Genomic DNA, 24,473 nt, shown 5'->3' with positions numbered 1-24,473 from the left:
CCCCGCCACGCCCCACCGCACCCTTGCAGCCAGCTCTGCACACCTGCTCATCCCAGTACCTGTGGCTCTGCACCCTGGCCTCACCTCCCCATCTCCTCTTCCTCCCGTGTGCTCTGTGGATGTTAAGTGAGCTAATAGAAATGTCTAGTTACTTAGTGACTTTCTCATAGTTACTTCAGGCGCAGGAGTGCTTGCTCCTGCTGTGGAAGTAGGTTCGCTGTGAGTTCATGCAGAGGACTCTGCAGGAGGCCCCAGGAGTGGTACAGGTGGTCTCCCTCTGCCGGAGGCTGGGAAAGCCTGTGGGGCCCAGCAAGCCTCTCATGAAGCCTCTCATTGGAGGCTCTCTCTCGGCACCTTCCTTGGTTTCTGCCAAACTTGGCTTTGGTTCCCGCCTTTTTCTTTGAGCTCGTCCCAGGGCACTTCAGCTCCTGCAAAAACTACAGACTAGTGTAGAAAATGCTCTTCGCCCAGAATTTGTTTTGTTGCTGTTTGGTTTTGATTCTGTCAAGCAGAGATGGAGCCGGGGCCTGGGCCACTGAGCCCGCTCTCTGCCCTGAGCACGCCCTGGCCCTGCTGCAGAATTTGTACAGGTTTCCTCCTCCCCGAGGCCCTCTGAAAGAGAACACAGAGCCAGCAGGAGCCACAGAGGAGGTTTGCAGACAGCCAGGCACTCTGACTCCAGGGTCCATGGCACTGAGTTTCCAGGGGGGCGTCCACGTGTGGGGTTGACCTGCCCTGGTGGCTGGGGCAGCCACTTACCTGCTAGACTCCTCCCTGCTCCCCCGCTCTGCCTCACCTGGGACCCGCATCCCTTCTCCTCACCCCCAGCCACAGGCTGGCTCCCTCTGCCACATGGATGGTGGCGCTGTTGATGAGGTGAAAGGTGCCGGGTGCCCGGGAACGCCTCGAAAGAATCCTGTAAATAGCTGTTGTCCTTGATTGAAAAGTTTGAGATTTTCTAATCATAACAATTATATATAATTATTATAGCAAAGTCATCAAAGCTAACTCACACTGAAATTAGATTGATTGATTGATTGCCATACCTAATTTTCTGCTTTTCGATCCCAGCCGATTGATGGGGGGCAGGTGTTAACCTGCATGTTGAATCCAGTTGAAAGCATGTCCAAGCCTAAGGACGGCTTAAACCAGCCCTCGGGTAAAACACCCTCTAAGAAAATGCGGGGTCTCTTGAACTGTCCCCCTTCTCCTCTCCCTGGGGAGGGTCCTGGTTTGGACAGTTGGGGTGGGGAGCTGGCTGTGGCAGCCCTAGCAGGGGCCCGAGGCGCTTGGGCCAGCTGTCCTGAGAGACGAAAACCCTCTTGGGCAGTAACCCAGGTGCTTACGTCAGAGGGAGTGAGAGACTGGGAAGTCCTCCCCCCACAGCAAGTTGAGAAAAGTGCCACAGAATAATTCCAACAGGAACAAGGAAATGACAATATCGTTAATTAAAACTAATGATATTAATAATAAGGATTACATATCAATAATAATTAAATCCCATTAATTATAATGAACAATATTAAGTAAATACATGGGTATTAATAGTAATAGATATAAGAACTGAAATGCATGAAATAGAAAGGGCCTAAGAGAACGTGCACATCCGGGCGCTCAGGCAGCCTCCACCCCACCCCACCCCACCCCACCTGCCGTTGGGACCGGCGTTAGATGTAAAAGTGGGGACAAGGTCGCAGCTGAGCAGGTGGGAGAGTGAGGAGAGAATGCTAGAAGCAGCTTTATTCCAATGACTGGAGAGGCAGTGGGAACTGGATGGCCTCACAGCTCCTCCAGAAGCGTCCCACGGTCAGATGGCTCCCTGGGAGAGTTCTCGTGGTCTTCAGGGAGCACACAGTTCTAATCCTTTGCATGCTCCTTTAGGAAGCATCTTATAGGCTTATGTGACTTCAGTGCCAAAACCAGACGAGAACAGTGCAAGAAAATAAAATTCAGCCTTATTTATGAGTGCACACGTGGGGCCTTAGAAAGGCCAGTGAGTCCACCAACTCCATCTATCACAGGATACTGTTTGGTTTAATATTCAAAAAAAAAAATGTAGCCGTGTCAGTTAATGTCATTAATAGGTTAAAAGAGAAAAATTGTCATTTCAATAGTTACAGGAAAAGAACTTGATAAAATCCATTCCTGATAAAAAAAAACCACCAGCAAACTAAGAATAAAAGGAAACTTCTTTAACCTGGTAAAAGGTATTGATGAAACACATCCATCAGTCACCAGATCCCGTGGTGTTGAAAACATTTTCTTTGCCACCAGGATCAAGACAAGAACGCCTGTGGTTGCTACTTCCATTTAATGAAAAGTCTTAGCTAGTGTAAAAAAAACAAGGGAAATAAAAGTTTAGGTATTACAACACAAGAAATAAAAGTGCTCATTTTCAAGTGAGGCTCAATTTTTAACAAGTTTCTAGATACACATCAATGTGTGGAAGTGATCACATACTCCACAGCAGCGGCAAACCAAAAGTGGTTTTTTAAAAGGATACCCTTGGAGAGAACAAGCATCACAGAAATGTGCCTAGAAATAAATGTACGTCAGAGCTCTTTCGGGAGAAAAACAAAACCTTTATATTGATGGATAGTGAAGATTTAAATGGGAAGAATTAGGTATTCATAGATAGAAATTCTCACTGTTATGAAAAAGACTGATTTGTCTCATTTGATAATAATAGTTATTGCTGTTTCAATCAAAATCCCAACAGGAGTCAGGTGTTTGTAGTCCCACTTACTCTGGAGGCTAAGGCTGGAAGATGGCAAGTTTGAGACCAGCCTCGGCAACTTAGCAAGGCCCTGTCTCAAAAAATATAAAGGGCAGGGGGAGGGGGCAGTGTAGCTCAGTGGTGAAGCACCCCTGGGTTCAATCCCCAGTACCACTCCAAAGAGAGAAGAAAAATAATAAACCCAACAGGATTTTCTTAATTAAAGTAAAAAACTGATTCTAGAATTTCTGTATATTCAAGAGCAAATGGTCAGTAATAATAAATATAATATTGAATAAAAAAGAAATGGAGGGTTTGCCCTACCAGATTACTGGAGTACAGAGATGCAGACCAACGGAACATAATAAAAACACAGCAGCAGACCAGCTGCTTTTTACAGACACATTGTAGAGGTGGCTTCCCCGAGCACTGAGGAAAGGGGACTCTTCCATGCACCATCCATCCCTGACAGTGGTCCCTCTCTGTGGAGTTCATGAATTGGACCCCTCACATCGCATGCAATCACAAATTAAGGCAAGTTAGCACGTTACTCCTGCTCCAAGAGAATGCACAGCATGGGACCCTTGGTTGGGATGCTTTCTTACCTGGAAAGGATTCCATAAAGAAAGAGATGGTTGCCATCCTCCACATTAGAGTTTTAAAGTAAGAGCTTTTTGTCGTGGGAAGATGCCCTAAAGAACGGGCAAAGACACACCCAGGGCACCACTGGATTCACGTGTGACCTAGAGAGAGGTCCCCTTTTCCAGGACATCACACATCATCTGAGAGAAGCACTCAGGACTCCCCCTTGTGTTTGTCATGACAAAGGTGCAGATGGCATCTCCCAGGGCTGTGCGGTGCCCAGTCCTGTGTGGGGGAGTCCCAGCCAGGTCTCACCAGTAGTTCCAAGAGCTGAACACTCACAGAACCTTAAAGCTCTATATCAAGAAAAGACAAACGCAATCAGAAAATGCTCGTGCTGGGCGCAGTGGCCCACGCCCGTAATCCTAGCAGCTCGGGGGTGGAGACAGGAGGATCGCGAGTTCAAGGCCAGCCTCAGCAAAAGTGAGGTGCTAAGCAACTCAGACCCTGTCTCTAATCAAATATGAAACAGGGCTGGGGACGTGACTCAGTGGCTGAGTTCAACACCCGATACCCCCACCACCAAAAAAAAAAAAAAAGAAGAAGAAGAAGAAGCACCACAGTCGTGAACATCACTCTCAGAAAAAAAACACCAGAGTGGTCAGTGAACGTGTGAAAAGGCACAAGCTCAGAAATGATCAGGGAAACACGAGTTAGGTTACTCTCCCAGGTTGCCCAGAATTGAAGAAGGTAGGAGCATAAGCCACCTGTCAGGAGGTGGCCGTGAGAGCCCATATACCTTGACACAGTCGTCCCACTCCCCAGGATCCCTCCTGAGAAACTCCACCCTGTGCGTCCCAGAGAACAACTCCCGAGTGTCAAAAAGAATAAGTGGCCAAAACCCAGATGCCGTAGATGGCAGAAAGAACGCCATGGCATTTTGTCCTGACCTCTGTGACAGAAGACTCACCAGAGAAAAATGCACAAGTTTAATTAATAGAAGCTCCGTGTGCCCTGGGAGCCTTCAGGAATAAAGACCCGGGGTCACCACGTGGTGGCGGAATGCTGCGCAGCCGAGAAAGCGAGGGGAGTTCCAGAGAGCGGGCACGGCTGCCCTGGCCGAGCTCCTCCCGCAGCACAGCCACCAGCCAACCAGAGCAGCCGGGTCTCTGCAGGCACCGAGGGTGCTCATCCTGCTGTCTGTGCTTTGTCACTGTTGTTGCAAGGCAATCTTCGAGGTTCTTTCCTGCACATCTGAAACCAAACGTTTGTCCCTTCCGCTCTGCCGTCACCCACGATGAGCACCCGTCTCCCAGGCCCAGGTGTGCGGGGGCATCTGCGCTCAGGCAGGAGCTGGGAAGCATGCTGGTGATGTTCAGGTGACACCAAAGAAGTGCCACCATGGGCCTTTCATGGGAGAGAACCCCACGTTTCCTTCCCCTGTTAGGTCCACGGCCGAGGCGCCCATGGTCAAGGGCAGGTGGATGAGAGGGAAGCCTACAGTTTATTTCATAAAAGTTTTCCCATAAATGGAGCCTGCAGGAAGGAGGGGACCTGTTTCCACGGAGTCACGCAGGAGTGAGGAGGCTGAGGGTGTGGTGTCTGCTGATTAAGTCCATGGCCCTGGGCAGGGCCTAAGTGTCAGATTCTTCCCTCTGGTGCCATGTGACATTGCTGAGGGTACAGGGCAGGACACCTGCCACATGAGGGCCTTCAGGAGAGGAGGGACGGTGGGAGGAACCTTCCCCTGTGCTGTGGGCTATGATCCGAGGTGCCTTGTTGGGTAGCATGTTGCAAACCCAGCAGACACTTAGCAAGTTTGAGCCACCTGCCAGGTGTGGCTGAGGCACAGACCACCCACTCCTCGCTGCTCTACCTGTCCCCAGGGTGTGTCTGTTTTGCGTATCTTCTCCTGTGTCTTTGGCCTTGGCCAGTGCCAGGACTGTTCTCCTTAACATTCCCACAAGCCCCTTGGGAGAGACGGGAAGCTGCCTCTGCCCACCAGCTTGGGCTGCTCCAAAGAGTGCCCACACCCAAACACCACCTGTCCCTCCTGCCTGGCGTCCTTGAGGACATGCAGGGTTGGGCCTCTTCCTCAGCACCCAGCTGCCCTCCCACAGCCACGTCCCTGCCTTTCCCTCCGCCTCTCTGGCTGTGGTCCTCGGTTCTGTGGACAGTTCCTCCTCCGCAGTCAGACCTGGAAGAGATGGCATCTCTGTTCTGTGTCCACGTGACACGCAGATGCCTGTCACCCACTGACCTTCTCTTCTGAGTGCCAAGTCATATGAGACTGTCCATTGATGTCACCTCTTGCACATTCCAGGGGAAAGTGCTTTACCCACAGCCACATCCCCCGCCCCGGCTGGGTCTCCGCCTCCCCGTCCCTCTTCTCCTTGGGAACTGACTTCCAGTCACCTAGTTACCGGGTCTGGAAGACTCGGCACCTCTAGCTCCCATAGGTGCAGTTTCCCCACTGTCCTGCCCCCACAGTGCTTCTGGGGGCCTCCAGTCCTCTCCATCCCTGCCAGTTGCAGGCTGGTCTGAGCCTCGTCATCCTGAGACCCTTGCAGCGGGTTCCTAACTTGGTTCTTGGCAGTAGCACCCCCACACCCCAGTCTTCATACAGAACCCAGGGTCAGGTCACTTCTTGCTTACCCCCTGGCAGGGGCTCCCCAGTGGCCCCCCAGTGGCCCAAAGGCAGACACAGCTAAGACCCAGGCCTACACCTGCCCTGGCCTAACCACTAACCGCTGCCCGCCGCCCCCGCCCAGACTCTCCCTGCACCGCCCCTGTGCCAGGTCTCCAACCAGCTTTGGGCATGTGTCCCCCAGCCCAAGCCCGTGCTGCACATCCTTTGTGTCTGGGTCCTTCTCCAACTGTGCATCTCAGTGAAGGCCTCCTGTCCTTGCTCCTGATCCTTCCTCCATGTCTCTGCATGAGTATGTCCCCCTCCCTCAGCCTCCTGGGTGTGCCCGCTGCGCAGCTCAGCGCTGGCCCTCTGAGCACTTAGCCAGTGAGTATCCAGCACTGGGATGGGTGGATGGACGCATTGACCACATTTCACAACCAAGCCCAAGAGAGGGGACGTTACCCCAAGTCACCGGATAGTGATGACAGCCTGGCCCTGGAACCCCAGCCCGTGTTCCTGGACGCTGGCCCACCCTGGGGCCGCTCGGGCAGGGAGGTGAAGCCTCGCCGTGACTGACCTCACGCAGCCCCGTCTTTGATGTGCATCTTGGGAAAAGAGCTCTGCAGGCTGCTCTAGGCGCCCTGCCCGACTGACTGGTCCCCTCGTAAATTCAGGAGCTCAGCACTTTGTCCTGTGAGTATGTAAATGTCCACACTGTGTCCCTTGCTTCTCTGCAACCCAGATGTGTGCTGTGGGAGGAGCTGAGGCTGGGTTGATGGCAGGTTGCTGTGGAATCACGACAGAATCACCTGCCAGCACTGCCCAGAAGGGACTGAGGAGCAGTGTGGGAATTCCCTGTGCACTGAAGACTGTGCTGCCCTCGCACTCAGCACTCCTGGGCCTCACTGCTGCACCGGCCGCGGTCTCCGAGCTGGTTTGCTGCTGGTGGGTCACTTACTCCCTCAATGAAGCCTTCTGTGAGCCGTGCTTTCAGCTCTGGGCCAAATAGTAGCTAAGGACGTAGCAGTGCATACGGTCAAGGTCCCTGCTGCTCTGACCAAGGGAATGGGCATTCATAAAAGCCGTCAGCTGGTGACAGGTCCTATAGGGACACAAGCAGGCCACCCTGCAGAGGAAGGGAGGGCAGCTTCAGATGCCAACAGGAAGGCCTCTGGGGGACCCCGAGGGAAGGCCAGTGAGGAGCTATGCTCAGAGCTGGGACCAGTGCTCACGGGGAGCAGGCAAGGCTGGAACAGAGAGCGGGCCAGCCCCTCGCCACGGTGCTGACGGAGTCTGGTCCAGAGAGGTCCGTGGCATGGCGAGCAGAGTCCTACACATCAGCAAGGCTGCTTGACAGATGTTCATCAAGTAATAGATGAAATGAAGAAAGTTGTGCAGATGCTCAATGAACGAGTTAAAAGTGACTAAGAGTTTCCAGTGTGTCCCCAGCCCAAGTATGTCGAGCTGTGCCACGTTCAATGTTCAGATCTAAAGGCCGTTTCTAAATAAAGCCAGGGCATCTGGGTGGCTTATTCCAAAGAGCACTTCACAGGGAGTCAGACGACCTGGGACCCAGTCCAGGCGCAGCCGTTCACTATCTCTGTGACCTTGGGCACCTCCTGGGGCCGCCTCTTGCCTGCTTTGCACAGCTGTGAGTGAGTGGCCCAGCGAGTGTCTGCCCAGAGCCCCTGAGCTCTGACATCCAGGGTGATGTGGTGGACAGCACAGGCCAGCTGTCACCTGCAGAGCAGAGGAGCTCATTCCCAGCAGCTTGGATCTGCTCAAGTATCAGAAGAGCTGCACTGAAGGGCCTGGGACCTGTCACTAAGAGGGTGCCAACAAGGACCCGAGGACCACCAGCCAGGCATGCACCTTACTCCTCACCCATTCTTCCTCAAGGCCCAGCCAAGTGCCAGCACCTGTCAGTTGCTGCAGAGCCCCAGCTGCAGCAGTCTCTTCCCTGCTGGGCTCTGCAGGGCCTCGTGGGCCGTCTTTTGATTTTGAACCTAACAGATGACTCTTGTGGTAGCATTTAACTTGCCCTAAACTAAGCCTCAAGTTTCTGAAATCTAGAGAGTAACAACCCCTGTGTGTGTACGTACACACACGTATGTGCACGTTTCTGTCTCGGACATGCTCGTACTTAGGAAATACTGCGATAAGTCGGATGGACATTGAAAAAGGATGGGCCAGATCCATGGTTTCTAAAAGTGGGCCTCTGACCAGCACCACACAAGCTGCATTAGGATCACCTTCCAGGTTCCAGAAATGGAGCACCCAGCACCCCAAATTACAGCAGGCCTGGGGTAGGACACCAAACCGACCGTCTGCCTCTGGTTCTCATGCATGGCTGCTGCCAGGGCCAACAGACTAGGTCTCCCAAAGGCTCCTCCTGTGAGGCAGGTTCAGCAATGCGGTGCCCACTCAGATGCTGAGACTGGCACAGGAGGTGCCCCACAGCTTGGCTTTAATGGGTGTTTCCAGCCCTCGAGCCCCAGGTTCTGAACCAGGCAGCTGCTCGCCTTGTGTCTCCCGAGCCCCTTCTGGTCCCTGCCTCTGTCCTTTCCTCTGTGCTGGAGTCTTCCATCTGCCTCACCCGTAGGGGTCACCGCTGTCACCTCCCACCCCACCCCAGCTGCATCGAGGTACGGGCGAAGTGCAAGTTGTGTGTTTGCTGTTTACAGCGTGACATTTGGAAGGAGTCCTGCTATCTGGCTGACTGGCAGGCCTGTCCCTCTCGAGGTGGCCCTGTGTGTGCGCGTGAGCATGTCTGGCCTCCCTCTCGGCTAACTTCATGCACCCAGTAGCGTCTTACCACCTGCAGTCACCACTCTACTTGGTCCCCAAAACTCCCTGGTCTTTTGGAACTCACACTTTATGCCCTTGACCAGCGACTCGCTCCCCACCCAACCCGGCCCCTTGCACCCACAGCCACACTCTACTTCTGTGAGTTTGCCTATTCCCGATTCCTCACACAGTGATAGCCTGCCGCAGTCCCCATGGCTGGCTGGTTCCACTGAGCTTAAGGACCTCTGAGTTCATTTATGCTGTTGTGATGACAGAATTTACTTTTTAATGCTGAGTCGTATTCCTTTTACAGATGTGGTATTCATCTGGGCTGGGACATTTAGATGGCTCTGTGCCTTGGCTGTGGGCCAGGTGCTGCAGGGAGCACAGGGGTGTAGCACCTGCTTCAGGATCGTGGCTTCTGGTGCTTTGGAGATGTTCCCAGTAGTGGATTGCGGGATCAGGTGACCCCTCCAAACCATTTTCCCAGGTGGCTGGGCCAGTTTACATCCCAGCACCAGCATCACCAGATCCTAGCTCTTGTTACCCTTTGACCACAGCCGTCCTCACAGGCCTGAGCTGAGAGCTCACCCTTTGGATTTGCCTCTCCTTGAGGATCAGCGATGTTGGGCCATTTTTGTTCGTGGACCTGTTGGCCTTTCCTGTGCCTTCTGTCTGCAGATGTGTGCCTAGGTCTCTACCCATTTTCAAATCAGATTGTCTTCCTGTTGCCGAGTCCCGGCCTTCCCTCGAGGTCCTTACCTGCTGGGAGACGTCCTGTCCTAGCCTCCATGTGTCCTCTTGGCCTTGCTGAGGCTGGGCCAGGGCAGACACAGCCCGGCTCCTGCCTTTTTCCCATCGCTAGGTACTTTGAGTGCTGTGGGCGACACTCTAAAGAGATTCTTAAGAGTCCTGGTTCTCTGCCCACGGATATCACAGACATCTGCAAATTTCAGGGTCCTTTGTCCCTGGTGGCCTGTACCGAGTACCCTGGGCAACTCAAGGACATGCTGCCTGGCTCTGGCTTCAGGACGTCGGGAGGCTGCCGTCCTGAGCCCTCAGTGGGCACTGGCGTCTTCAGCCAGCACAGCCGCCCCGAGTTCTGTGGTTTTCTGTGTAGTGGCAGTGGCCACTGTGGTCACGGTGGCGATGGGGAGGGTGTGTTTAATTACCTGGGTTCAGCGTCCCTGGGCCTCAGGAGTGCAGCGTCTTGTGCAGGTCGCTGTGGGATGGCTCCGTCAGCGGCAGCAGGACAGGCGCAGGAGCAGGCCAGCCTGGTAATTGAAAGCACGTTTTCTCCTCCAAAGCTGCAGCTGGTTTGGTTCTGCTCATGCAGAAAAGGATATAACCTTGCATAACATAGGAAATGAACGGTTGAGAGAGAAGCCAAATTCAATTTCAGTCAGATATGTTGAGGCCGAGCCCGTGATCTATGGAGCCGGGCAGGAGCAGCGCGTGTGGAAAGGCGCGCGCTCAGCAGTCTATTAATCACGGCCAACCGCCCAGCGCTGCCGCCGCGAGCCGGGGGCCACTGTGCCCGCGCGCTCCTTGCGAGGCTGGAGAACAGCCAAGCACTCCACAGTTAACCTCTTAAAGACCCGGAGCTGCTTTCTGTTGAATAAATGTAATTTTGTGGTCAGAAATAAATGCTTGTGATGTAGCAGGAGCTTTGGAAACAACAGCGAGCCGACGCTGTTACAAATTGCTCTGTGTTGGGGAGTCAACAGCAGACATCAGGATTCCGCGTGTACAGCAAATTGATCTCAGCCCAGCGCTCTGCAGCTATTCAATAAAAGCCCTATTAAACCATCGTATGTAATGAACAATCCAGAGCAAATCTAATATTTTCAGTGGTAATTATTTTTAACATCCTCTCGTGGCCGGCAGTAGATTTCTTGGATGTTCACAACAGGAACCCTGGTGAGGTGGTCTTTGCAGCTGTCGTTTGGCCTGGCAACCCTGGGACCTGCCCCACGGGGCACCAGCTGCCTGGGTGGCTCCCGGTGACTGTGATTCAGTGGCACCTCAAGGCTGATCTGCTCCTGGGGGAGGGTGGCCAGTGTCTCCCAGTGCCCGGCACAGGGTCGGTACCTGGGGAGTGTCTAGAATTGACCTGAACTGGTTGGCATGGACACAAGGACACCCAGAAAGCCCTGGGATGACAGAGGGAGCTGACATGTTGGGCATGTCACTCTGACCCTGCAGCTGCGAGCCCAGGTAGTCACAGTAAGGCCTGAGAGAGAGGGAGACAGGGACTGAGCCCAGAACAGGGAGCCGGGGCACACCTGGCACCTTAGGCTGCCCCAGGACTTGCCCTTTCCACTTCCCTTCCTCAGCAGCTCAAGAAACCGCTTCTTTGTCACCACTGAAGTGACCGTGTTGCTGGTGGGGTGAGGGTGCTGAAGCCCTGCCACGCCAGATGGCAGCACTGGCGTCAGGCTCCTCTTCTAGACCCTGAGCTCCTCCAGCACCGGGTCCGCCCTTCGTCCTCTCATCAGTGCCCATCTGCCACACACCTGTGTGCCCCAGGGGGCCCAAGTTGGGCGGGCATGTGTGGAGGGCAAAGGAACACAGCGCTGCCGTCCGCAGGCTTGGCATGATCTGCATCCCCCGCACACAGTGCTTGGCGCGTAGTAGGTGACGGAGGGAGACCTGACAGAGGATGGAGGGTGGGGTGGGTGACGATTGCCCAGCGGTGGATGGGGGTATGTGGAAAGGGGAGGGTGACGGGTGGTCGGGTGGGTGACAGGTGGAGGGTGCTGTGGTGGGCGGGCTGCACAGAGCACAGGTGGGTGGGGTTCTGCTTGCTCCCATTCCCAAGCCCACACTCGCCGGGCGAGAAGCTCCGAGCACTGAACCTAGAGCTCTGAGGTTCGAGGCCTAACTTGCCCTGGCCTTGACCTTTGCCAACTCAGCTGACTTCAGGCCTCTGTCCCCGTGAGGCGGACATTGAGGGACCATGGAGGAGACTGGGCTGAAGACTAGAATTCTGACTCTCAAGATTTGCCCCCAACTAAAGTGACCCACCTAGTAACGTGGCGTTTGCTTGAGCATCTTAGAATGTGAACTACTAGGGAAACACTGAGCCTGGGTGGGGATTCGTTGGTACTAAGGTCCCCTGGATGTGGTGCAGTAACTCCTTAAGTGAGGAGGGAGCGCGAGGAGGGCGTTTGGTCACCACCAAGGCCCCAGCAGTTCCACAGTTGGAGCACTCACATCCCTCACAGCCACCAGTGTGCCGATTCTGTCCCGCTCCCTTGTTAACCGTGGCTGGCAGAGCCCTGTATAACTGCACAGCATCCCAGCCAGGGTGCCCAGCACGAGGGCAGGAGAGCCACAGGGCATCGTGGGCACCTGCAAGTGTGGACAGCGGCCCGCGCCGGGCACACTGTGCTCCCCTGCTCACGGCCTGGCCTATCCCTGACGTCTGTGCTCCCCTGAGCTTCCCTATGCCCAGTCAGAGGCCACGCCCTGTCACAACATGCTCACCTTCCCAGCCAGTGAAGGAGCCCTCCCTCCCATAGGGACTCTGGGAGTCACAGGCTTGTCCAGCCCCTGCCCAGACAAGCCCACAGCAGCCCTGAAAGATGGGAAGTGGACTGAGCGGGGAACTTGGCGGGAGGGAAGCAGAGTGAACCCGAGCACGTGGACCTGTTGGTTCTCATCCGCTCGTCCCCACGGGAGGGGCAGGACACCTGTTCACCGGACCTTAAACTGCGGGTTCTGAGTCTGGCCTCTGCGCCTCTGGAGACGATGCTCCTAAGTGTTGTGTTTCCAGCCAAAAGCACCAGCATCCCCTGTGTCCTCCTGGGCTGTAGCTGTCTGTTACTCCTTGTCCTGTCCCCTGGCCCAGAGGGACAGGCCTGGGGCAGGAGATGGGCCATGACCAGTGGGACGTGGAGACCAGCCTGGCTGCGGGTCCCCTGGAGCCCATGGCTCTGGCCTGGTGCTCCGGCAGTGAGTGGAGGGCCTATCCAACTCCGCATGTACCAGTGCCCTGCTCGGGTTGTCCCTCTCCCTCTGCCAGCAGCCCGGCCCTCTGGGGCTGTGTGATTGCTTTTACAGAGAGGCACAGATGGGCCGGGAGGTCAGGTGCCTTGCTCAGTCAGCCTGGGAGCTGCAGCTGGAAGGCCAGAGCCCGTGCTTATTCTGTAAATTCAAAGAAGCGCCTCAGGATTGCTCCCGTGAGCCAAGAAGAGAGAAAGACGTCAGTGCTCCCGCAGGGCAGGACAGGGAGACTCTTCCTGGGGCTGTGGGGGCAAGAGTCACTGCTAGACCGAGACCACTGCTATCTGGGGACTTGAGGCAAATCTGACCCAGACTGTGGCCAGCTGCTTCCCGGGGCCAGTGTCTGAGCACAAGTTCCTCGAAAATCAGAAAACATGTGTCACTGCCTCCGAGCATTCTCCCCAGCTAAGGCATTTGATGGGGGGAGCTGGGGGTCCTCTGGTCTGGTTGGGGGCCTCCCTAGCATCCTTGATGGGGAGCAGACTCCCGGTGTAGACTGCTGCCCTCACCACCTCTCCTACTCTGTGTAGAGAGGTGGAGAAGACCAGATGGACAGGTCACCAATGCTGGAGTCAGACAGACCTGAATTTGAATCCTGACATCATCATTGATCAGCTTGACCTTGACTAGAACTTTTCAAACCCCTCACCCCGCCATCTGGGTAAGGGAAAGTCCCTGCGGCAGCATTGCAGGGAGACTCCTGAAGATCCAGGCAGGAGAGCATGCTGGGCGCACAGTCCTCCAGATCCCTTCCACCGCTCAGGTCCGTGACTTGGGCTCCTACTGCCTTTCCTGCGTCCCTGGAGTTCCTGGGGCTGGCATCTCTCTTCCCAGCAGGCCTCGTGGGACCCCCCCTCAGGGCACCTCCCAAACCTGAACTCCCCCTCCCACAAGCACTGCCAAGGCTTGCTCATCCCTAATTCGGAAGTCTAAGACTTGAAATGCCCTGAAATCCAAACATTTTCAGCCACCAACATGACTCTTAGGAAGTTTTAGATTTGGGGGCATTTCAGATTTCCATTTTTTGGATCAGAGGTGCTCAACAAGTACAATCTATGCAAACGTTCCCCGATTTGAAAAACTGAAGTATGTCTGGTACCATGTGTGGAGATAGGGAATAGTCAGCCTGTGTCACCACCCACCGTCACCTCTGCTCCCTCTCTCAAGGGAGGTGACCAGCCCTCAGCCACTGTGGCAAGAACTCCGTGGGGAGCCCATGCCCCCTCAGACCCTGTGCCTCTGTTGCCTGACCTCTCTGGGATTGCCACCTGCCCTCCCAACTTGGCCCGCTCCATCGCTTTCCCAGGCTAGTGCCTCCTGTGAACTGCAGTCACAAAAAGAGTGATCCCTTCTCGTCACCCCCGATGGACATCCTCAGGGTGCCCAGGACTTCCCAGCATCCCCTCCTCTGCTGCAAGGACCTTGAGATCCCAGTTCTTCTCTGGACAGGACGTTCCATTTCCGCAAGTCTCAGCAGCGCCCCCAGCACAGGTGAAACTCCCCCTCCCCTTCTTTCAAGCTCACCTTCAGAATGCAAAACAGGTGCAGCCAAGCAGCGTCCTGAGTGCCTGTCCCACTGTGTTGGGAATAAGAGGAGGGCAGTGTGCGTGGATGCCGTCACTTCCAAAAGGTTTCCAGGAGGATACCCGGGGAATCTGCACCTCTTTTCCAGGTGCGGGCGGGTGTGTTCTTTGTTTGGGGTATTCTTCTCTTTGTACAATTAAGTGATGGTGAGTGTATCCACAAAGTTGTACACCGTCACCCTGTCCACTCTCACAAGTTCCTTAGCTCAGAAGAAACCTCTTGCCCTTAGCAGACAGTCCCCATGACCTCCCAACCCCAGGCAGCCGCCGCCCTGCTTGTGCTGCAGAGCTGGGCCTCCACTCGCTTCCTGCAGATGAGGTCACACAGTGGAAAAGCCCTTCTCGCTGGCTTCTTTGACTTGGAGTGGCTTTGAGCGGCATCTGTGTGGCAGAACGGCTCCCTACTTCCGTCCTTTTTCGTCCCTGTGTGGGTGTGCCGTGTTTTATTGATCTGTCCATCAGTTGATAGCCATTTGGTCTTCCCCTCTTTGGCCCTGGTGAATTTGCTGCTGGGAGCCTGTACGTACATGCAAGTTTCTATGTGGGTCTCTGTTCGTGCTTTCTTGCATGTGTGCCTAGGAGTGGAGTCACCAGGTGCCAGGTGATGTGGGAACTGTGGTTACATTTTGATGAGCTGCCAGATGTCTACCAGCTTGGCCACACCACCAGCCATAGAGGAGGGTTCCCGTTCCTCGGCATCCTTTCCAACAGGTCCCATCTGTCTTAGCTGTCCCCGTGGGGTGACACCGTGGCTCACTGTAGTTTGATTTGCACTTCCCTGACAACTCTTGATGTCACTCCCCTCCACGTGCTTGCTGGCCATTTGACATGTTCTGTAGGGAGCTGACTCTTCAGGTCTTCGCCCGTTTTTAAATCCAGTTCATTATCTTTAGAGTTGAATCCTGGGAGACTTTTATATATTCTGGATACAAATCTCCTACCACATATGCAATTTGCAAAACCTTTCTCCCATTCTTTGGGTTGTCCTTTCACTTTTCTTGATAGTGTCCTTTGGAGCACAGAAGTTTGTTTTTTTTTTTGTTTTTTTTTTTAATTTTACAAAATCCAATTTTTCTTTCTCTTGTTCCTTATACATTTGGTGTCCTATCTAAGAAATCATCGCCAAAACCAAGGTCAAGATTTATACCCGTGTTTTCTTTGCATTTTATAGTGTCAGTTTTTACATTTGGGCCTTGGGTTCATTTGGGGTTGATTTTTTTTTTTTTTAATTAACTCAGGTGAGTAAGGAGGTGGGGATCGACTTGGCCTTTTGGCTTGTGGATACCTAGTTGTCCCAGCCCTGCTTATTGGAAGGCTGTTCTTCCCCATTAAACGGTCCTGCCACTCTTGTCCAGACTCAGTTGATCATGGTGTGAGGTCTTCCTGGGTTCTCATTTCTCTTCCTTTGGTCTCTATGTTGATCCTTACGACAGCACCGTAGTCTGGGTTAACGTAGGTTGTAATAAGTGGGAGTCCTCCAGCTTTGCTTTTCTTTTCCAGGTTGTTTTCATCTGTCTGGGACCCCTTGTCTTTCCATGTGAATCCTAGGATCATTCTGTTGGTTTCTACCATGCAACCTGCTGGGGTCTTGATAGGCTTCGCACTCAGTCTGCATGACAGCCTGGTGACCATCACCATCGCGATCATTGAGTCCTTAATGGGGGAAAGATGAACACTTAATGTACTTCTTTCAGCAGTGTTTTGTGGTTTTCAGTTGCAAGCGTAACATTTGTTTTGCTGAATTTATTCCTAAGTATTTTTTCCTTGGTCAATGCTCTTATACCTGGGATTGTTTTTCTCAATTTCACTGTGAGATTGTTTATTATTGGTGGATAGAAAGATAGGTGTCTGTACCTTGATCTTGCAACCTTACTGAACGCTATAGATGTTTCCATAACTTGAAATTTTTTTTACTCTACACACGTTTATCTAGTTATAAAAAAATGTGCTTTAAAATCTCAGGCACCTGTCCTCTGGGGGGGTTTCAGCACATCCCTGCTGTGATTTAGCTGCAGGTAGAAGGTGTGGGGAGGGGGAAAGGCCACTGCATCGTCCTGTTCCCTTGGCAGTAGGAGTAGGAGGCTGTGGCCCCCTAGGAAGGGACAGGCAGGGTCCTTGCACTGCTGTAGCCACTCCTGGAGTGATGTGGGGTGAAGGAAGGAATGGGCCGGAGTGACTCAGGCAGCCTGATTCTGCCTCTGCAGAGCCCCGAGCTGCGGGTTCCCTGCTGTGGAGCTGTGATCTGCCCTCCTGTAGCTTTTACCTCAGGGGAGAAAGGGGACAGCTAATCCTTCCCCATGACAGCGCGTCAAATGCGTGTTGACAGCCAGAATGCCGGCTGTGGTGAAGGCCTTGAGCCGCGTGGGCTGGAGGTGTTTGTTGAGGTTCCTGTTTCTTTGCCCCTCTTGGGCCACCCTCTTCCCTGTAGCCTCACACCCCCGTCCCCGGGTTCCCTGGGTCTCCAAGGTGTGTCCTCTCCTGGGCCTCTGCTGTCATCTCAGGAGGCCTGGTAGGTGCGGGCCGTGACCGAGAAGACTCCAGCCTCTCCCTGTGACAGTGCCTCATCTCCTGGGTCTCCAGGCCTTGTCTCCAAGACCCTGGCCCTCCAGAGCTTGCTCCCACACTGAGCCAGAGGAAATCGACGCTGCTCCGTGTTGTGCGCTGAGGTTGCGCAGGTGGGACCGGCCCCCCCGCCCCAGCACCGTGCCGGGTGTTGAAGACCAGGAAGGAACGTGATGCTGAGAAACCAAGCAGGGTGGCAGCGGGCTCCCACACTGGTCTCCAGCTTTCCTCCTCTCCACCTCGCCCCACGGGTGGCCAGCGTGCAGTGGAGGCTCCCACTTCCGGGCTCCGCATCTCCCCATGGAGCTCATACCAGTAGCAGGCCGAGCCCTCGTCAGGCAGCGTGAGTGGACTCCGGAGGGAGCACCCGGCTCTGGCTATGCCTGTCTCCTGCCAGGGACCCGTGTCCAGACAGGTGCGGCCGTGGCCTGTCAGCGTCCGTCTGGGCAGGACTGGACGCTCTCAGCTGACGTCTGTACTGTCTGTGGCTCTGACGACCAGGCCCTGCCCTTGAAGAAGCCCTGCAGCCAGACGGAGACTGGGAGAAGTTCATGTCACGAGCTGCTGCTCCTGCCGACCTCTGTGGCCTGAGGTCGTGCAGAGACATGGATCCAGAAGGTCTTGTAATAGTCCGCTTGTTTCTAAGTCACCGGCTCCTAACTCCCAGGGACCAGGCCAGCAGGGTTTCCTGAGCACTCTTGCCACCCTCGGGTGTTAGCGTCCAGGCCCCAGCTCGAAGCCCCTTGGCCTCCTGCCTGCTTGGCCAGTGGAGGGGAGGCCTGTGGGCGGTGGAAGGAGAGTGCTGAGGGTGGGTTGGGTTGCCCAGTGGTCACCGCGGGAGGGTATCCTGGTTCATTGTCAGGGCAACTCGGGCAGGAGGGGTCAGTCCCTTGACCCCACAGATGGAAGGACCAGGGCGGAGTCAGCTTCAGGTCCCCGTCTCCGGCTCGTCCCCCTAGGGTGTGCCAGAGCCAGCACAGACACCCAGTCTCTTTGCTTCAGAGCACGTGCTCTTCCAACCAGCGTGGCCCAGGCTGCTCAGTGCACAGTGGCGGGGGGTCATCATGTCCTTAGAGGTGGATGCATGACATGGTTGGTTCCTGCGTCTGAGAAATGGAGCCCCGCGCGTGGCTGCTCCTTCCCTGTCCATCAGGTGCCATGGTGACCTTGATCTTAAGCAGCCAGGACGCCCCACTGTACAGATGAGCAGCTTGGCTCCATAGCTCAGGTTGGCCCTGTGCCCGGGGAGGCCCCAGAGAGCGTGCCTTGCACCCACGGCACGGAGCCTGCAAGGCACCCGCCCACAGACCAGCCTTGCTGTGTCGTGTGTTCTGGGGGAGCCCGGCCCCTGGTTAAAGCCCACGTGTGGCCTCTGTGTGTGCCTCACAGCTAGTTGGCCTGGGCAGCTGTCAAGGGCACGGGGAGCTCCCCACAGTCCCTTGAAGCTTGTGGAGCAGCGTGCAAACCAGCGCCTCCTTCAGTGTGAGCTGGGGGTGCTGCTGCTGCTGACCAGGACCCCCCAGGCGAGGTTCTGGGGTCACCACTGTGCCCCAGTGCACAGCGCGTCCACAGCCTCCGCCCAGCACCAGGCCCAGTTTCAGGCATTTTGTCGACATTCCTTCCTCTGCCCACTAAAAGGTCTAGAGTAGTTTCCTCCCCGTCAGTCGTGACGTCACCCAGCATTCTCCATGTTGGAGGCCACGCCACCCAGCTGTTTGACCCCCTCCGCCCTGGAGTTCGCCCTCTTCTCCCTCTGCCACCCCTCGGCCAAGGCCGTCCTGCTCTGCCATGTACAGCTTGCTCTCCCCAAGCTACAGACAGCCTGGCCGTGTCCCTCGTGTCCCTCGGGGCTTCCCTCTGGTAGACTGGCTGGGGGCAGGAAAAGTTTCCTCTGAGCCTTTAATCACAGGGAACTCCCCACTGTGATCCCCAAGCCATGGGTGTCAGGAGATCAGGTTTGAGGAGCCCTTGGCCTGAGCAGCCTCTGCCTGCTCCCTCCCCCCGCCCAGCAGGCAGGCTCCTGAGCTGCCCTGGGGGCCCTCACTGGGCAGGGGACAGAGAAGGCACTGCTGCCCTGAGCTGAGCAGACCAGGGGCGGGTGGGTGAGGGAGGCACAGGGTAGGAAATGGGCACAGAGGTTACAGATGCTCTGGGCAGAAGGACCAAGAGAGCAGCTGTGCCTGGTGGAGTCGGGACCCAGGAAAGACGCGCCCCCCAGACCAGCTCTCCAAGGGAGGGTGCATTTCTCTGGTGTCCAGGGCGGGGCGCTGTGTTCCTGGCAAAGGAATCCACAGGGAGGTGGAAGGCGTGGGAGAGGCTAGGCCTGCACACCCAGCCGAGGGAGTCTGTGGCAGGGCCAAGTCATGCAGGGCACAAGCCCCAGCCCAGGCCTTGGTGAGGAGACACCATTAAGGCAGGGGGGCCACGTGGCTCTTCCTGGAGTCTGGAAAGGGGACCCAGGGCCGTTGTGGAGGACGCATCATGTTTGGTGGCAAGGAGAGGCGACAGTGAGGGCTGGCTGTGGGTGCTGGTCTGCGCTGGTCTGCAGTGTCCACCTGGAAGTCACAGGGGCGGGGGCTTCACTGGAGGAGAAGCGGGGGACACTCTGCACAGTCCTGACGTCAGTCTCCATTGCAGTGTGGGGCAGGGGCTTCGTAGGGTGTCATTTTAAGGCATAAGCAGACCCGAGGAGGGCCTGACGGGAAGCTGGAGGCAGAGAGGGCCTGTGTGCAGCAGCCATTGCCAGTGCCAGCGGAGGCCACCTCGGGCAGTGGCTCTTCACAGTGGCTGGTGCTCCAAGCCTGTGAATGCTCCTCGTAGTATCTCCCTCATGTGGACAGCTTAGGTGGCTGCGCATAGCTGTCCTTCCCAGGACACCAGGAGTCCACCACAGTCTCCAGCCAGCCCAGGCTCGCTCTGCACTGCCGTCCCATCTGCCCCACCCCAGCCTCCTCCAGGACCGGTGTCCCCTTTTCCTAGATGTGGAAGATAAGATTCAAAGAGGCAGAGGCTGTGGCTGGCCCAGAATTCCAGGTGCTGTTGGAGCAAAAGCCAGTCCCCTGCGTCCCAAGCCCGTGCCCTTTCTGCCTTAGGACACCACCTTCCCGCTCCCTGCCCCACAGGAGTAAGCAGGCAAGCTGCAGAGTAAACAATAAGCCAAAGTCCTGGGCCTCGAGGTCTCGGTTTCTGTCCCTTGTTCTCACTTCATGCCGCCGTCTCGAGAGATGGCCCGTGGCAGATGGGGACTGCAGTGCAGCCTTCACTAGAATCTGCTGCAGTAACAAACAACCCCACATCTCCAAAGCCAGTGGCAATAAAAGACTGTGTCTGGTCACATTGGCTGCAGGATGATGTGATTCTGCCTGGGACCTGCGTTGTCTGCCGTCACAAGTCCCAGCGGAAGAAGCCACTCCTGGTCTCACAGCAATGGAGATGAGCACCAAGGCGGAACCAGGGGAATGGCTCTTGAATCCATGCTCAGGCCTGGTGTAGGCATTCTTGCCATCGGCCAGAGCATCTCACGTGACCACACCTGACCTTAGCGGGGCACAGAAGCTCCCACGTGGACAGAGATGTGTAAAGCCCCTCACAGGGCAGGTGGGCCGTGACAGGGAGCAGCGACACCTATTCCGCGTGACTCCTGAAACCCCACAGTTCCCCTCTGCTGCCACCAAGACACTCAGGCACTGTCCTACCCCTTTAAAGCTCAGAGCTTTGCCAACCTGGACTCCGGGTAGTTTAGAGTACCGTCAGCAAACATGGGTTGTATGAGATTTGAACAGAATACCTCCATGTAGACACTTGTATTTAAATTACATAAAAAGCCACACTCAACACTGTGAAAGTGACATTGTCCAAGAATTGTGCAGTACGAGCTGCTAGGCACTTGCTGGCCTGAGACCCTTCGACTCACTGTGGGGCGGCGGGGCGGGGGGGGGGGGCGTTCGGTGCATAGGAAAGATGCTTCCTGCAGGCCATCAGGCCACCACACAGGAAGCAAGTGCTCAGGACAGAGGGCTCTTTACATCTGGAGCATTTTCATGAAGATTTAAACCCATTTGTTCACTTCTGGCCTGTGGAAGTGATTTTCATTCACAGGATAGAAATGTGTCAGACCCCTACTGTGCGCAGCCCCTGGGAGGGTAGGCCATTGGGAATGTAGTCTGGTTTGGGCTTTCAAGGAATTTTGGATCTCCTGGGGGAGGAGCCTTCTCTGTGGTCCTGGCACTCAGGGGACGGGATGGTCGCAGGAGCAGCCTGCGCTGGGAGGTGGATCTGCACTGACCCTGCAGATCAGGGGACATTCCAAGGAGGCGCCTTCCAGGCTGAGTGAAAATTACTCGGGTATTCAGGGAACAGGGAGTGACCGGGTGTGGCTGGAGTGTGGAGCAGGCGGGCCCTCTTGAAGCAGGACAGGTTCTGCCAAGGCCAGTGCCTGAGTGGCCTGGATCTGCCCGAGTTCTGCATAGCAGCGGCACCTCTGTCCTCGCCACCTATCCCAGATAGTTATGGGGGTGGGCACAGTAGCGTAAGAACCCTCCCTCGGGCATGCACGTGAGGAAGCCGCATGTCGACTTAGGGTCCTGACTCTGCGGTCCACGTCTTCATACCTTAGCCCTGGTCTCTCTGGTCACCCTCTCTCCCCTTGAGTATCCAGTTCCCCTGGATGACTCCTGCCTCCCAGGATCGCAGCCCTGGCCCTGAGCACTGTCCAGGCAGTGGCTGCAGGGCAGGAAGATGAGTTCCACCGTCTCTTTTCCGCCTCCCTCTCTGAATGATAAGAGTCACAGGCAAGAGTCCCCGCTCCCTGGGTTGGAACCGCGTGGACACCTGGAGGAAGAAACACTCTCCCATGGGGCAAAGCTGGTGTCCCATGGCTCATCCTGTGGCTGGCACTAGGCACTCCCCCTGTGTTAGCTTCTTTGACAGCCCGGCGCTGGCAGCTGGAATGCACAGCCAGCTGGGCTCCAGTGTCTGGGCACACCCTCCCCCCACACTGGGGTCACCGCCAGCCAGAGGGACGCTGGCAGTGTCAGCAGGGGAAAGTGGAGGTTACACTGGGTCTCAAAGCACAGGTGAGTCCTCTGTGCACAGAGATGCCAAGCAGGCAAGAGGCTGACATGGGAAATGATGGGCCACAGCGAGGGGTCTGTGAAAATCCCCACGGGAAAGCTGAACTGGGAGGGAGGCAGACCTGAGCCCAGACTTGGGCCTATCTGTGGCCCAGGGCAGTGGCCCTGGGAGGAACCAGGAGAATGAAGCCTCAGAGGGAGTGTCAGCATTCTCCGAATGGACAGATGCTTCCAGACAGTTCTGCGGCTCAGGAGGGGTGGGAGGGTCTCACCAGGCAGAAACTCAGCTGCACGTGGATTGAACTGTCAGCATCTCTCAAGGCACTGCTTAGTCCACTGGTTAATGAAGCCCATTTGGCCTGCCCTTGTCCTCACGGGAATGGCTTTGAACTTGCTTGCCATCGTGGAAGAAGGGAAGGGAAGAGGGCTCAGAAGCATGGTCCCTCTGTGTCGTAACTACGTACCACGGGCTCAGGGTCCCAGTGAGGGAGACTGAAGGGCAAGGTCAGGGGTGCAGGCAGGTTCCCTCTGTGGGTCCTGAGGACAGCCTGGGCCCTCTCCCAGCCTCTGGTGGTTGCCGGCTGTCCTTGGCAGTCCTTGGCCATCACCATCTTGCCTCCTCGTCCTGTGACATTCTCTCTGTGTCCATGCTTCCACTTTTTATAAGGCCACACTGGATGAGGGCCATGATAATGACCTCAGCTTGGTCACCTGTGAAGTCTGTCTGTAAATAAGGTCGCCTTCATGGCTATGGGGGCTAAGGCTCCAGCGTCTTGGGAGATGTGGTTACAGTTCAGCCCATCATCGTCCCCAGTGTGCCACCCACATGCCCACGAACAACCAGGATGGAAGTTCAGAAGGTCTCCACATCCCATCCTTTGCCTACTGAGGGGACGGTCACCTGTGGATCCACTGTGGGGTCCCTGGGAAGCAAGGGGCCCACTGGGCCTGGCCTGGCCTGGCCTGACCGGGTGAAGGAGGCTCTGTGTGGCGCTGTGAGAGCAGCCGGGCAGGTGGAGGCAGTGCAGGTGCCCGAGAGGCGGCTCCAGGTCCACTTCTCCAGCAGATGTGGCATGTGGGGCCAGGCAGTTGCAATGGTGCTAGAGACTTGCGCTGTGTGTAGTAGCTCTGAGGAAGATGTGCGATGCATCAGTGAAAGAAAACGCTGCACAGAAGTTTGCGTACGGTTTGAATTCAAGTGCACACACGTTTCAAACAGCTTTATGGAGATGGAATTCACCCGCTTAGTCTAGCTCATTGGCTTTCTGAGGATTCACACATGGTGACCATCACTGTGGGCCATTGTAGGGCACGTTCACCACCCCAAAAGAGCCCACGCCCCTTAGCCCACATCTTCCAACTGCCCCCCTCGTCGTGCCCCCAAGCCTAGCCAACCACTGATCCACGTTCTCTCTAGAGTCTTCCTAGGTGCTTGAGTTTCATGCAACTTGATTTTTATTAGAAAAACATTGAAAACACACCAGTGAAAGAAATAAGTATAATTTCCTTCTCTAATTTTTAAATATTTTTCCAATTATACCATAAGTGTGAATGCTACTAGTCAAAGGGGACAGATTTTTGTTCAAAATACAGAGAGACCTGTCTTGTATTAAAAGTCCTGACGTGAACCCCACCTCACCAGACACCTGAATCACAATCTTGTTTCATGGGAGAAAAACAGGGGTCTGAGTTCTAAACACCTAATCTGGATTGGCATTCGAGGCAGAGCGTGGGGGGCACTGGCAGGGCTTTTGCTGCCGCCTCTGCTGTGAGATTTCCCCAGACCCCGTGTGCAGGCACCTCCTGCCCCTCAGCTGCTCACCCTCCTTAATCAGGTGGCCTCGCCGCCCCTAGCAGACTGCGGGTTGGTTCAGAAAAAGGCTCTGTAATTAAGCCACAGGCCCTGCCTCTTTAACAACATCTGAGGCAGAGAGCGTAGTTCTACAAGGGGACAGGAGGAGGATGTGATTTGGTGTCCTTTTCCCGAGTCATTGTGAACTTTGTGCATGTAAAGTCTTGCATGCTTCAGGTATAAAAAGTGATCTGCTGTCCCAGTGATTGTACATGAGCTAAACACTAAACAAGGTGACCCAGGGGTTGCGGGACTCTGGGTGCCTGTCCCATACACTTCGGGGTTTCCTACCTCACTTTCTTTGACCAATAGAAGCCTGCACTGGGGAAAATGAGTGCATCTGGGTCCGTTCCAGGGACACATTGGCCCTGGCCACCGTCAGAACCTCGCTCATGGCCTAAGCTGTGTCTGTGTTCCCCATCAAATACAGGCTGATCCCCCATGTTCCGTGGCACATCACAGCCCTGTCTGTGGGTTCTTAACCAGTCCTGTGGCTGGAACACAGTCGGACACGAGAGGGTCCTAAGATAGAACACATAACTCCACATGTGCACGGGCACTAGGAGGGTGTCCTTGGCTGACATAAAATTCTTAAGGAGGATCTCTGAATACCCAGTTTGAGAAGTGCCCTGTTTGTGTTCTTGCCCTTTGACTCATGGTTCCACCTTTCCGCCCTGGTGAC

At 55.3% G+C, this 24,473-nt stretch overlaps 1 protein-coding gene across 3 annotated transcripts in view; it reads left to right on the top strand.

Moving 5' to 3' along the window:
• The window catches only part of Cux1 (cut like homeobox 1), a 328,005-nt gene that overhangs the window by 156,295 nt on the left and 147,237 nt on the right, over positions 1-24,473 (top strand). The gene's annotated exons all lie outside the window — the stretch shown is intronic.

Source organism: Marmota marmota, unplaced genomic scaffold (genome assembly GCF_001458135.2).
Source record: "Marmota marmota marmota unplaced genomic scaffold, marMar, whole genome shotgun sequence".
NCBI lineage: Eukaryota > Metazoa > Chordata > Mammalia > Rodentia > Sciuridae > Marmota > Marmota marmota.
This window is presented reverse-complemented; position numbering and strand designations above follow the sequence as displayed.